We start from the raw sequence: 15,831 nt of genomic DNA on the forward strand, positions 1-15,831 counted from the left end.
TGTGATAATAAAACGCTGTAAAATTTATTCCCGAAAACAAAAAAAAAGATGAAACATCGTTTCACAGGTTTTCTGTAGATTATTTGGCTGATTTATTTCTATAAACGAATAATAATTTTACATATATGAAGGAATACAAAACTTCAACGTATGTTGCCAGTATTTTGAAAATGAATTTTTTTTTTTTTTTTTTTTTTATGCTATAGGATAGCAACCGAGCAGACGCGTCGCCTGGTGTTAAGCGATACACGCCGCCCATAAGCATCCACTCCACTGGGAAGTGGATGTGTTGCTATCCTCATAGGGATTTGGAAGGATTTAGGGAGAAGGGGCGAGGATAGGAGGGAATGAGGATAGGGAAGGAGAGGATGGATAGGGGATGGGAAGGGATGTGGGCCTCCGGACCCCTCACTCACCGTACGGAACGCGACAGTAAACTGTCACTATGGCGCCGATATTCTGTGAGGGTGTGGTACCTTCCCCGGTGCGAGCGTGGCCCAATTCGTGCCGAAGCATGCTCGACTCCCACTTCCAAAAAATTTGCCATTTTTATTGGTAAAACGGTAAAATGGTTAAAAGATCTTCAGGGTAATGCTGTTGGATTTTTCGATCGTGAATGTGATTATTTGTATAGTGCACTAAAGGTTCATGATAATTATTAGATTATTTTAATAAGCATAATACATTATTTTGTTACTTTTATAAAGCATAAAAACGTCATAGTCATTTTCGCTAGCGATTTAATTTATGTGAACTCCATGATGAAAATAAAATGTCCCGTATTCTCGACTAAAAACTACCGCTATTCGCATTCATAATATATTATTTGAAAAATAAAAAATAATTTAATTATTATCGTTAATATTGAAACTTTTTTTTATGTGATTTATTTAATTAAAAATTGAATATAATTATTTTGTCCATATAATATAACTTTAGTAGGCATTTACTTTATATAATAAAATAATTTTTACAATATTATAAAAAAAAATATCATAAACCCGAAATTATATTAAAATAAAAATTAAAACTTGACTGCTAATTTACTTATGTGTATAGCCTACGTCAATATCGCCACTAACATAATAATTCAGATGATTGCAATGAAACCTCATATCTCAAAATCGGTCCAACGGTTTATACTGCAGTGCGTGTCAAAGAAATATTATACATACATACATAAACTCGAAAAACATAACCCTCTTTTTTCCGTAGTCGGGGAAAAATTTGGGAAATTTTTCAATATCCGGTAACATTACAGGCACACAGAAGCACCGTGTACGTACAGTGCAGCGGCGAAATGACAGCACACATAGCTTTATTGAAAATGACGATAAATCATTCGGTTTAGTTCGGCAACGCTCCATCTGTCTTTTATTTTGTAATCTAAGGACTCGCCAAACTCACCACTAAGTAAAACAGCTAATACACATCTAATCAAGATTTATATTATGTAGGTAGGTTTGGACACAAATCATTTTGACAATACAAAATAATAATAAAACATCTAACTGAATAAAAACGTACTTCATTCCTTATTTATTCAAACCGCAGTTTCCAATATTTCACACCATTAAACCGCAAAGACTAAACTACCACAATAATTATCTCCATTTGATCACCCAAATATATACAAAACAGTTCTAATTACCGCCAAGTCAAAGGCATTACTACACCGTACATGTGAAGCTATTCAGTTTCGATTTAGTTTGACGGCGCACAGCTGAAAGTAACACGATACTTGTCCAACAAATCCAACGATTTACTCTGAGATGAAACGTGCCATGTGCTGGAGCTAAATCAAATAGAAGCAATTGCTTCTGATTGTACTTTTTAGTAGTTTTTTGAAGAGGTAACTTCCTGGATTGCGCTCAATTTAGAGAAGTAGAACATTTTAGCAATGTATTACGCACGTTGTCATGTCCACGACTTAGCGACCTCATCGTAGTATTTTTATATCTGAAATTATGAGAGATTGAATAAAGAATTGGACAAGTGGACATTCATTTCATAATATATTTATAATATTGGTAGTAGGTACATAATGTGGGGTGCATCATCATCTATGATAATAATATTTATTTTATTAAATAAAAAAAACTGATAAAATACACAATCGTAATGATACATCAAAATGTACTCTGTCACTTTTGTAACATAAGACCGTGCGTCTACATACCGCTCTAAATAAACATTCCTTAAAATGTATCCGAAATAACATTATAAATCATTTTCTGAGTCCCAAAGTTTTTTGTGTAGAAATTTGTTAGTTTCGTGACAATCTGTTCCGCTATTTGCTTAGCGTCACTAAACATATGGTGGCTTTCATTTTTCATATTGATTATAATATATGCGTTTTTAAATGAATATGCGGTGTGCGGAACTAATGGAATAAGTAAGGTTTGGTGTAATTATACCAATATCATTTCTTCTTACTACAAACATTTGAAGGTATAATAAGAAATAACATTTTATGTGAATCTATTGAACCGATTTAGCTGTCACTTTATTCATAGACTATGAAAGTAACTTACTGCAACCACTTCCCTTCTCTAAAATTCTATATTTACTTTAAATATATCATCTTCATTACTTATGTTTATCCCAAAAAATCCAGACTCTTTCAGTAATAAGCTTTTAATGTTGCTCAACCAACTTAAGAAACTTACCGCACATTCTTCAAGGAATGATTTTAATTAAACAATCTCAACGAACATATTGTCCGCCAGTAACTCAATAGCAATTGCTCCAGTTACTTGAAATCCTAAAGGACACCGTCGAAGACAAATAGACGTCTAGATAAAATACAATAAAGACAGAATTTACGCTATTGTATCGGGGCTCTACCGCACAAAAGCAAATAACGAGACTCGACTTTTTGTAACGAGAAACTAAGTTCGATTACACTCGAATGTCCTGCGATGTTCGCAATGCTATTATCCGCTGACATTTGCCCCCGTTGCAAGCATCTAGAGAATCTCAAAATTACTCATTTGGCAATACTGTCACGAGCCAGCGATAGCGATCTGACGCTGATTTTTACTTCTTTAGATTCCGATTGCACTATTTCACCAGGTAATTTGTCTTCATAGATTTGATAAATAGCTTGCGTAGTAGCGAAAGTATTGGATTCTATTTACATTTACTGGATCACTTACTATCTCGTATCTTCTCACGCAATTAAGTTATCTATATTTAATATTGTCTTCGCACTTATTTGTTATTTTTTGATAAATTAACTTGCGTAGTAAGTATTGGATTATGCATACATACATTTTCTGGAACACAATGTCGACCTCATTAGCTACAGGTCTTTTGCTTTACTTTAAAATATCTTCGCACCTTATTTTTTCTTTTTTGATAAATTGCTTCTTTAAATTTTTGTTGATATGTCACTTACACGGTAATTAACGATACAAACACGTGGCTCAACGAAAGCCGAGCGTTAAATTAGCGTTGAAGATTAGCGTAGGTATCTAATACAAGCGTAAGAAAAATTTAAATGTTCATCATTTTTGTTTATGGTGATGTTGTAGATGAAAAATCTCTATCGTTTTTGGGACTTCGGATTGATTCAAAATATTCATAATTCAAAGAGGAAAACTATATTTAGAACGCAAGTACCTATTTAGCGTAGCGTAGCGTAGTAGGTACCTATATATAATAAAGGAACTCATAATTTAATTCTAATATTAATCCCTATAGAAAGGTCCATAATAAAGTATTTTGTCTAGACTAGATCAGAGCAGGAGCAAAACTTTTCAAAGTACCCACTAGACGATATTTGTTAGAACGTCGAGAGCGTATCTTGAGCAACAGAAAAAAGGTCAGATACAAATTGTTGGCAAACGCGCAAAGTGTCGAAGAGCGAAAATATGTTGATTGAATAAAGAAAAACTATTAAAAGTTTTGCCTGGCGTTTCTAGTTCAGTTGAGACAAACAAAATGAGTGCATTGCGTACTGAACAAGTTTTAAATGAAACAAACATTTTGTCCTGTTTACTGCTATTGTTATTTTAATTAATTTTGTTACTAACTTTGATCAAGTTTCTTTTATTGCAATTCATTACGTTTCTGATATAAAGCCTCGTATATTCCGAATTGGTTTCATAACGTTAATACGATCTTCAATAAAACTTACCTTACCAATATCTGTATCAAAATAATCAAAGTCATACAGTAACTCTATTGTTTCATAAAAAAGATCTCTGCGTAGTGGATGATAAATACATGTGGAAGTTATCATTGCTTAAACTTTTTGGAAGTAATATTACGGACAAAGTTAGTCTCCCTTGCGCTTAAGATTCGTATAACTTTCTTAATACCTCCCAAGATTACAGCCAGTCGCCCGTATGTTCGACTAGATAATATATCGGAATAATAATAAAAACGACAATCTGCTTTTATTTGTTACGCTATAAATTGTTATGCGCTGTTATTAATTCTGCTCGATATATTCCAAATATTGGATCGTTATACGAAATATCATCAATTACCGTTCAAGAAAGTCCATTATCCTTGTGTTATAAATGCTCACAACAATTGAGAATAATGATGTTTGTGTGATTGAAAGGGTTATCCGGTTAAAATATTGGCTTGGCGGTTTGTTTTACTCAGAAGCAATGTTTAATGGCAAAAGGGCATTTAAGGTTAGTTTATAATGGATTATCGAACGATCAAAATTTCGAAGAAGGAAAAGAATTTGAAATATTTAACGGTGATGCTAAAATATATTTCCAATGACCGTGACTTCTGCTACTGAACATTCTTTGTTTAAATGTGTGGTTTTCACACACATTGGCTCTTTGAAATTCTTCAAAATGGTCATAAATTATTAGGAAAAGGGTCTTAATGCGACACCGACGTCAATTAAAATAGCGTTGACCGATTTTTTGTTTTTGTTTCCTTAAAAAGTGTTAGACGGCGTGGGCTTTTAAATCTTTTGATGCGATAGTGGCATTCTACAGGTGCTGTGTCTGTTGGTGGCCGGCTGTGTCAAACCCTTAGTTTTATATTAAACTTATTTAAGGCAATTTCAACTTTATGGTAAAGAAAGAAGATTTTAATTACAATGGTTCATAACTACTGGATCTGATGTTGCTGTAAACAGTGACGTAGATTTATGTGAGAGTTTGTTTATATTTGTAAATAATTGCAAAAACGGTGTACGGCTTGAAAATAAGAGTATGTACAATTTGAAAAATGTTAATGTTAATATTCTTTGTATCTGTAATAATTATTGTGTAATGAATATCAATAAAATATATCCTAATTATTTATAACAGAAATAAACAATATTAATAATATTATGTACGATATTAATAATATTCTTAATATTATCTGTAATTATTATTGTGTAATGAATATCAATAAAATATATCCTAATTATTATTTAAAACAGAAATAAACACTATTAATAATAATTATTATGTACGATGAATTGTATATTTTATTTACTCCTTAATACACACCGTCATTAGAACCCTCATATTTTCAAGAGAACGTCTCAAATTTGCGCACCATCATTAAAAAAGGAGTATTTACAACATCAATAATTAAATCTTGCACAGCTGTATTTGACATTCGAATGGGTTTAAACAAATTTGCATACGCGGATCCCTTACAGCCTATATTCAGACAATATATTATTAATCTTTAATTTACTTTATTAGCGCTTTCCCCTATCGTAGACTCCCCCGCCCTAGGGAACACGGAGAACGAATATTTAAATTTGAATGACCCCCTTCAGGTTACCTTTTTAAAAATACGAACATGCCTTGCTTTGATGTGTCATAAACCTATTCCAATTTTTTGTCACGAGCACCTTCGGCGTGGTACTTTGCTATGTAATGAGATAAATTAGGGAGCGTTATTAACAACTTGAAAGCTTCACTCAAAAATAAGGCAATTTTGTTTTAAGAGCGCTTATTCAATTTAACGCAAGTCAAAATCTCCGCGATCTATTACGATAGATCGCGGCTTGCGCTATCCTTTTACTATGAAAAGCATAGGTCCACAGGAGAGCGCCGAGCAACATGTCCTCTCTCTGGGAAGGCTCGCTGCCGACTGATTTTAATCGGGTCGCGCGCTGTGTTTTATAGTACTTTAAAAAAAATTGTAGAAAAATAATAGAGGTACCTTAGTTGATTTTTTAAATTTAATCTTATAAGTAAGACGTTCTTTTATTGCAATATGTATAAATTATATTCAACTAAGTCAAATATCTTGGTGAAAATAATCATTTTGTCGACTATAATTTCTAAAAAAATTCACATTGTTCGGATTTTAATTTCGTAAGTTAGGAGTCCAAAATAAAAAAATCTTTTAACTAACTATTTTAATAAGGATTTTTGCAGTTTGTTAAAAAAAATGTGTGTTAGATCTGTCAGCAATTTCAGATATTTTTAGCTTCGAAATTGACACTAAAAGTGAAATCAAGTAATCATCGGCTCAGTTATCTTGATGGTATTCACAAATACTGTATTAATTGAAAAAAACTCTTAACTAACTATATAAACAATAAAATTTCCTAAAATTATTAGTAATTCATATGTTTGTAAGATAAGTGGTTGATGGACAATCTGGTTTGAAAAATCACATATTTGAGCCAAACAGCGCACGGACCGCGTACACGGCCTTAAGAAAACTGAGAAAAACAGTTTATAAATATTTAGGGGCCAACAATGAGTAGGTAAATTTATGAATAACTGCAGTTATGACAACAGATTTCGGGGCTATTCAGATATAATAATAAGAATTTATTAACATTAATTATCATAAAATTCCTTTTTTATCTCTCACAAGGAACCTACTCGAAATCCCAGATAGAAAATAAAATAAAACATCCAGATACAAAATGGCTGTTTCGAATCAGGACCTATTGCTTATAAATAATTTAAGGATACATCTAATATCGACGGAAACAAAACAGTAACGTTGTTTTCAAATGAAAATATCCCGGGGGTAATGAGCTAACTGTATGCAATTTAAAAAGCTCGTACAAATGAGGTGAAGCTGCCAAAAAGATAGAAAGAGATTTCGGGATTAAGAATGAATAGTCAGACATGTACTTACTGCTAACTGCTTGCATGTAGATTGTTCTGGAATTTTAACGCTGCACGCCTTTGTACGTAATTTTGTTAGTACTTTTTCGGGTGAGAATTACGAGGAAGATGAACGAGGAGTTTTGGCTTCGGCATAGATATTTTGACATACGTAGTTATGACGTGTATACAACTCATTTCTCTGGATTGTTCTCGAACTTTGCATTTAAGGTTTCTTCTATTTGACTGAAGGCTGGTGTTTTTGTCAATTACATATTTACATACCAATCTTTTATTATATTTTAGTGACAGTATAACATGCCAAAAATCTCTTTATTTTATGTATTACTCCAAGTCACTCAATTTAAATATTCAGGTGAAATCTGTTGTTCCCTCTCAGGGCAACTCATTTTTCCTCCTGGCCCATACAAAATGAGTTCCATAAAATTCTCCCTACCTATTTTTAATTCAATCAAGTCAAAATCTTAACATTACAAGGATAAATTGGTTCAAAGTGGATAGTTGTACCATAAAAGTTTGCAATGACAACAGGAAATCAGGCGTCTAATTCCACAGTGGGAGTTCAAAGGGCGTCTCATTAAGTGGCAGCCAAAGAAACGTTTGGGCTCTAATCAGCTGGCGGCGATTAAGACGTACAAACTTGGGCCCGCTAAGACAACAGACGGTTTGGATGAAGGAAACAATTGAGGTGGTATTTTTCAAGAAAAAAACATTGCCAAAAAACAATTCTTTATAAGTAGATAAGTCTATGACATACTGCTTGCACTGTTGGAATTCACCTTTTCTATTCACTTGTTGTAACAAATTTTAAAAAGTGATAGTTCTCGATTATGTTCAACAATAAATTGCATATAAACTAAGAAGAAAATTAAAAATTATTCCTCAATATTTATCAGCACTTACTAACAATAAGATCAAAAGCTACTAACTCATCAACAAGTGAAAACAACACTAAGTTCTGAACGTCTAGCGAGTACATATAGTTTAATCGAGAGCATGAAACTATAAAACCTGCAACTCCAGTATCATAAAATGCCGGATCCATACCTGATTACTTAATCCACGTATCCTCTTATTTACCGAAAACTTTTACGTCGTGCCTAATTTATTTTCTGGCTAAATCTTACTCGCGGCTCCGCACGCGATCTCAGTCAAACGTCGGCTTTTGATAACAGCATTATAACAAATGGGTAGCGTATTTTATCCAACCTTCCTAAATCAGCCTTTACGTGCCTATTAGATAAGCTTATGAACCTATATTTTTTGAAAAAGAACTATTATAGAGTAATTTATGGTGGCGACACGTCCTGACTTAGCTTGTTATTGATAAAATTATATCGCAAAGCTATTTAGCTGGGCTATGAAGTAGCTAACGTTAAAGCGCTTTGCTAAGTATAAAATTTAACGTAAATTTTCTTATATTGAGCGAATGAATTTCGTATGATGACGACAATACTATAAAGTTTATGCTCCGCCATCTAGAATAATATTATGTGTTTAAATAGTGAATTTTAATATAAAGTACCAGATTTGTTTAGAGGATTTGTTGAAAGGTTATAAGTTTCATATAATATTAGCGATAACATTATTATATTTTAAAGTATTTGAATATTCAAACAATAACGATCTGATGTTTCAACGAATAAGCTTTGTCTTGTGACTACTCTGATTTTTCTCTACAAGCGATAAATGTTATTCGACATTTTGTCATTATGCTCTTAATAAACGTCTTTCATCAAGATCAGATGAAAAAATTAAAACAAGCAAAAAATTGCAATCCCATAGCATAGAGTTAATTGAAGTTGTTTTGTACAAAAACCCCAACAAATGCTCACTATTATCTCAAACCAAGCATTCATTGTCAAAATAAATTTCAACTACGAAACGGTACTCAAAGTTCAGCCCGTTCAATAACAATTAATATTAGCGTTCAATTGAATTTTCCAAGTGCAATAAAATTTACCGATGGAGCGAACCATTTAAATTAGGCCCGATAACTTGAACTGAAAAGGATTTAACCAGGAGTGTACCAATTAGTTTGCTGTTATTTTTCCATTCCGTCCGACGCCGCGGAAATTGGGTCGATCAAAATCGATCATTCGTATTTGCGATACAGACATTTACTTCGCTGATTATTTATTTACATTGCTTAAACGGCTTTGCTAATCTATATTATAATATGATGCAATGATAATATATTATTTTCGAAAGTATTTAAGAATGCTGTCGATGTGTAAAGATGGTATTGAGTCTTGTTTTCGTATTCCAATGTTATTAATAGATTTAAAATAAGATTTGGATTAAAATTTTCAAACTCAAACATATAACACATAAATCTTTTACCGATTGCACAACACGTATAACTATTGCTGATTAAAATAACAAATTAACTTCAACAATTTTAATTAATGAAACAAATACACATATAGTATTAACAAATGAGTTCGAACGCTCCCCCACTAGGATATACTCTAAAACGTCACTGAGTCTAATTCACATTTCTAAAGCGACCCCTACTTTATCCTTTGATGAAGGATAAACTGAAATGATTGATTAGCTCGAAGTAATTGTTCAAATGTTTGTTCCAATCATTCTGCCTGAGACAATGGCTTTGAAAAGGCTATCTCAATTTGCTTTGCGACTTGGAAACTCTGAAAATAATTGTAATTAAGCTTCGGAAATAACTGCTAGTGTTTTCCTTTAATTTACTTCATAATTGGTTCATTATTAAGAGGCGGAACTAACACTTTTAGGAACTGGAAACTGTGCTCGTGTATAGAACGTAAAAAGGTGTCAAGTTTGTTATCGTGATATTAAATTTAATTATATGTAAAGAACTACTTGGAGCGAAACATTAAATTTTTCAAACACGTAATATTTATTATTATATAACATAGAGATAAATTATTAAGTATGTTTAATGTGTGTTATGTTTGAACAATAAATTGAATACCACTTTACAAATAACAAGCAACTTTATAACACGTATTCAAAAACATATCAATTATTGTGGTCTTTCTTTTATTCATAAACAAGTGCGACAAACCTTTTATAATTTAGCTGTAGCAAAACACTTAAATATTTTTCAAACCATAATAAAGTTGTATCAACAATAAAACTGTAAACAGTGTTTCATGTTTATAAATTTTCCCTTAATTATAAACGAAATTTTTTATCACTAATATGGCGTGATAAGTGCCTTATTCACTTATCTTGGGTAATTAAATCAACCTTCATAAATTATTCATGTTTTTTTTTGAGTCAAAGAAATGTTTGATTAAGCTCACGGATGCTTTTACTAGTGCCAAAGTTTGAATATAAAATTGGGATCAATATTGGACGTCTTCGAACCTTTGAATTAAAATAATTGACAGCCACTTACTAGATTTAATATTATGATTTAATTTTTTAATTTATTTAAGAATATTTTGAAAATGTTTTTGTTATGTAATAATGTTTTTGAAGTGAAACTTCTTTATCGGGGTTGGACAATAATTTAGTGTAACATTTTTGCGTTACGCTGTAGGCGTGACATTTTTGCGTTATGCCGTAGGCGTGACATTTTTGCGTTACGCCGTAGGCGTGACATTTTTGCGTTACGCCGTAGGCGTGACATTTTTGCGTTACGCGCCAACTTTTTCTTATCCCTAAGTTTCACTTCTTACGTGTGTACTCTAGTACATGCACACATTTATTATTTTAATTCTTTATAATCATCTGAACAATACTTACTTCTAATTTCAAGTGAGTACATACTTTTAAATAACATCGTCGTTTTTATACAACTATAACTGTTATGACAGAAACGTGAAGTATAATAACAAAATATCCTACCCACGAATTCTACGCATTTCTGCACTATAATACCAATGATATAGGAGGTATAATACTATCTATACATATAACCATAGAATCATACATTTGACACATAACCTATACAGCCGTTTCTCACCCAAAAAACGCCTGACACAAATAAGAATATAACTAGGTTAAAAGGACAAAAACGGCTCCTTCAAAAGTTTTTATATGCCACGCTTGGATGAACAATAAAGTAATGAATGAGTTGACCGTCGGCGTCACTCCGGCGACAGCTATGACACCCTTATCTGAGGACACACGCTATGTATACCTCATAATGAATTTATCGAGAAAGGTGTTAAATATGCGTGTTTTGTATATAGTACGAAGATACAAAGAAATGCATTGTGTTTGGGCTTTAAGGTCTAAAAAGGAATGTAGGTTATAAAATCTTTCATAATCATTCACATCATATTTTCATCATCAGATTATGTATTTTTGAATGTGGGAGTCAGGACCGTTTTCATTATCCTTCTCAGTATGAATGAGTTCTAGCATGTGTAATGTGTATGTATTTCGTACCTATGACCTTTTTGTAATAAATGTAGACATCAAAATAGATTATAAAATTGTTTATCTGTATACACACGCGATGTTTGTGCCCTCACTACGTAACGTATTTACCCTAAGTTGAGTTGTGTGTATTTCATATAATCTTTGGAGTATCTAAATGCAAGATATTTAGTAGTTGCATGTTGTATGCTACGTTTAGGGCAGTGAACATTTATGAAATTGAAGTGTTAATAGATAATAATATTCTAGGATATTTATATTAACTATTTTAGTCGTTCATTGATTGTTATTTGATTTGTAGATTGTAGAGTAATTAATTTTCGATTTATAAAAATAAAATGTTAATTTAGAAATGTATATATAATAAAAATAATCATATTATGTAACTGGTAGATAGTATGTTGTGATTATAATTTAAAAAAAAAATTATTATTGCTAAATTGTTCTTAGACTTTGATAGTAGGTACCAACCTTCGTAGCAGCAACTCCTAACCCCGTACCCGCGGTGAAAAATAATTTTATTATTACTAAATTGTTCTTAGACTTTGATAGTAACTTCGTAGCAGCAGCGTACTCCTACGGGTACGAATAATTTCAAAAGAAATAAAATTATTTTTATATGCATTTCTTAATATTACATCTTGCATTAAGGCAGGTACTATAAACGCACACAAACTTGAATTTCGGGTTTTACTTAATATTTATAGCTGAAACTGAGTCCTTTCTGTCGTCATTTCAAGATGAAATAGGTAATTTTCTTAAAGTGCTTCCTCCATAAATTTGCTTTATTCTCTGCTGTGAAGGTATTTCTGTTGAGTTATAAAAATGTAAAAGTAGAGATGTCGCTCCCGTAATTTAATAACAGTATGCTGAAAACATCGCAAAATATTATGCATAATAATTTTCTATGGCTCCATCATACTTTTCCTGTCTTAGCTACATTGCAATTGAACTTGTATATTTCGAGTAAGTACGGAATTTCGAGAACATTACACGTTATTAAAAAACAGAATATTCATTCCTAAAAAATTGTATTTAACATAATATTATAGTGTCTAATGTTCAACAGCCTAGAAGGAATGATCTGTAAACATTGTTAAGAAAATTGCGATAAGACGACGTTAATAAATAATAGAATATTAAGGAAAAATAAAATTATATACCATGTATAATGAAAACGTTTTACGTTGTAGCCTAATTTTGATACATTTTTATTTTTTATTTTATTGCAAATACAAGTTGGGGAAGAACAAGAAACTCAAAGAAATCTTGGAAATTTATGATCGTTATTTACATCTTCTATCAATAGTTACTAGATATTAATTTAAACCAAGATGATTTTTAAGATATTATAAGACTTAGGCAAAATTTCGGCGTTTTATTTAAATCCAAATCATTTTATGTAAAACAATAAACGTTTTACTCTACACAAAATTAAAGAATTGACAACCAAATTAAATTGAATACATAATGAAATACTAAATACTAACAATTCACGAACCGGCCAAGTACCAAACGAAAAACTAAAAAGGTGAATGACCCCTTACTGAAGTGGCCTTGTAAGTAAAGTTGGCATTAAGTCCAGGAACAATAAACTGCCGCCTGTTATCAACTTGATTTAAACGACTACTGCGACTAAAATATTAAGCTTGAGTTGGAACAGTGGGAAATATGCTTCGTAAGTTAAAAGTTTGTTTCTTTTATTTGAAAATAGATTAAGGAGTGCTTCATTATGGAATAAAAGTGAAGTTTACAAGTAACAGTATAAGAATATAAGGACGGACGAATAAAATTTAAGAAATAATAAATTTCTAAATATATATTATTATACCAATATTTTTAGCTTAAATATGGGCAATTTATTAAAGGAAAGAAAGCTTTAATAAAAAATTTCCCCCATTAGTTCCCCGCGGTTTCACCCGCATTGCTCCGCTCCTATTGGTCTTAGCGTGATGATATATAGCTTATAGCCTTCCTCAATAAATGGGCTATCTAACACCGAAATAATTTTTCAAATCGGACCAGTAGTTCCCGAGATTAGCGCGTTCAAACAAACAAACAAACAATCAAACAAACTCTTCAGCTTTATGATATTAGTATAGATTTAATTAATTAATACATTAAGAAGAACTTACATTGCAGAATTAATTTTCTTTTTATTCCTTCAAATCGCCACTTAATATACACTTTATAATAAACACGTTTTTATCACACCCTGTGCATTACCATTGTCAAGTCATAATCTAGTTTATACCATTGTTTTTTAATGGTATTGCATTAACCCCATTAATCCCCATGGCTCTGACTTATCTATTCGGTTTATGGTCACCGAGCCCAGTAAATAACCTCCGAGTATAGTGTAAGTTTACGTGTGACATGGAAAGGACTAACATGTTTTGCTGTAAGGTTTCCTGTTTTTTACGGTATATAGGGTGCTTGATTATGTAACGTAGATTTGTTATAAGGTATCAATTTATTATAAGTTAATATATCTATAATAAAATCTTCATCACCAGCTCTTCAAGAACGGGCATTAATTAATGTAATTTGTTGGCTTGTTAGAAAAAAAAATTTGTAGGACATGGCTTTAACATCATGATAATTAAGTCGTGATATTTTGTATGAAAACTGAATTAAATACTTTTGACCATCTTTAGGACGCAACATCGCAATTTAGATTTAAATTTAATGCACCAGAGAAATCACAGCATCTTCAATATCAAACGTATTCCTAATATTGGTTATAACACAATTTTATAACATAACATAATCAGCTAACAGTCCAAATAAACCAATTCGAGTTAAAGCATAGAAGACCAATTGGGTCACAAGTCACAACCATGTCACAACATACTTTTAATTAAACATAGTGTAAACAATACTTATAACCGAGTCTGCGCGTACAAATTAGATGAACGTAAAATGAATATTACAGACTTTATCTCCTTCTATATGGGAAAGTAGACGCTATTTGGTTATCGCATTTTATGATTCTATTCCTTGATTGGATCCGTCGCTGTCTGTCCGTGCTTTATGACTGTATTAGATAATGCTTTATTGACTGTCACTTTGATATAACCGTATTTAGGTTTATGGTTTAATAAAGATAAACAAATATAAAGGCAATCCTAAAGAGAATAGTAGGAACTTTGATTGTTAAATCGATAAAGTCAGGTGTTAATCATCACATCTCACTAAAGTGTCAATATTAGAAAATTGTAGCAAAAAGTACCTCTTTAAATAAAAATGCGTCTGTCAAATAAAAAAAATGAAACCTGGATTCTATAAAACTAATATAGGTAACTAAAGCTTAAATTCTAAATTTCCATTTTTTGTTTTTGATTTGTATATTTCGTAACTACGTGATGGAGGATTATTAAAAAGTGTGTTCATAATTTTCGTTATTATTTAAAAAACGCATCACACAAATGTCTATGCCGAAGTAACACAATGCAAGTGCATTTGCTTGTGCATAATCTAAGTGGTATTTATCCCGCCTAAGCCTTTTGAATTTGAGCAACCAAAGGCAGATATGAACAAACTGAACGAATGAACATGCTTAGGAACTAATCTACACATTATTAAAGAATTATAATTTATCGTAGAATGTTTTTAAAATGAATGTATATTACCTAGTTACCTACTACTACCATCAGTTTACGTTTTCTATTAATTTATGTCACAGAATACTAAATCAATACTGTTACCTATATCAAGGAAAATAATAAAAGATAAATACCTATTACATTTGAATGCTGTTACTATGACAAATATTTTTATTTTCACATATTATAGAAATCAAATAAATACGTCTAACGAACCTATATTTAGTTGTAAATGTGTTGCTAAGCTATAAAATATTATTACACGATCAAAATGTACGGTCTGAGAAAAAAGGACAGGAAAGAATAATAATTGTCTGAATTTTAGATATATAATAAAATGTATTGATAAACTGCTTTTCGAACCGGTGCAGGTAGTATAATATGTTAAAACTACATATGTTTTGACGATAAAAAGTGCTTCTAGAAGTTTAATTGAATAAATAAATATCTTACCACTTCTTGTATTACCTTCGTCTTTTGTATAGCACATCAGATCAGCCATGCAGACATAAGCTCGTATAACTGAGTTAGTCGTATACGCATTTATATAAAGTTATATATACCCACGTCGTCTCGTTACTGACCTGCACTTGACATGTCTACCTAATAGGTAACGTCGCAGTTGATAGCATGAACACATTTAATCAAAATAGTCTACCATTCACATATTCTAACAGCATTTTCTTCAATCGAAATAGTCTACCATGTGTGGTAATTTGCTATCTTGATTTTTTTGCCAACTGTACACACGTTCCACTTATCTTTAACTGAAATAATAAGAAAATCTAAAT

This window comes from Colias croceus, chromosome 13, assembly GCF_905220415.1.
Source record: "Colias croceus chromosome 13, ilColCroc2.1".
NCBI classification, from domain to species: domain Eukaryota; kingdom Metazoa; phylum Arthropoda; class Insecta; order Lepidoptera; family Pieridae; genus Colias; species Colias croceus.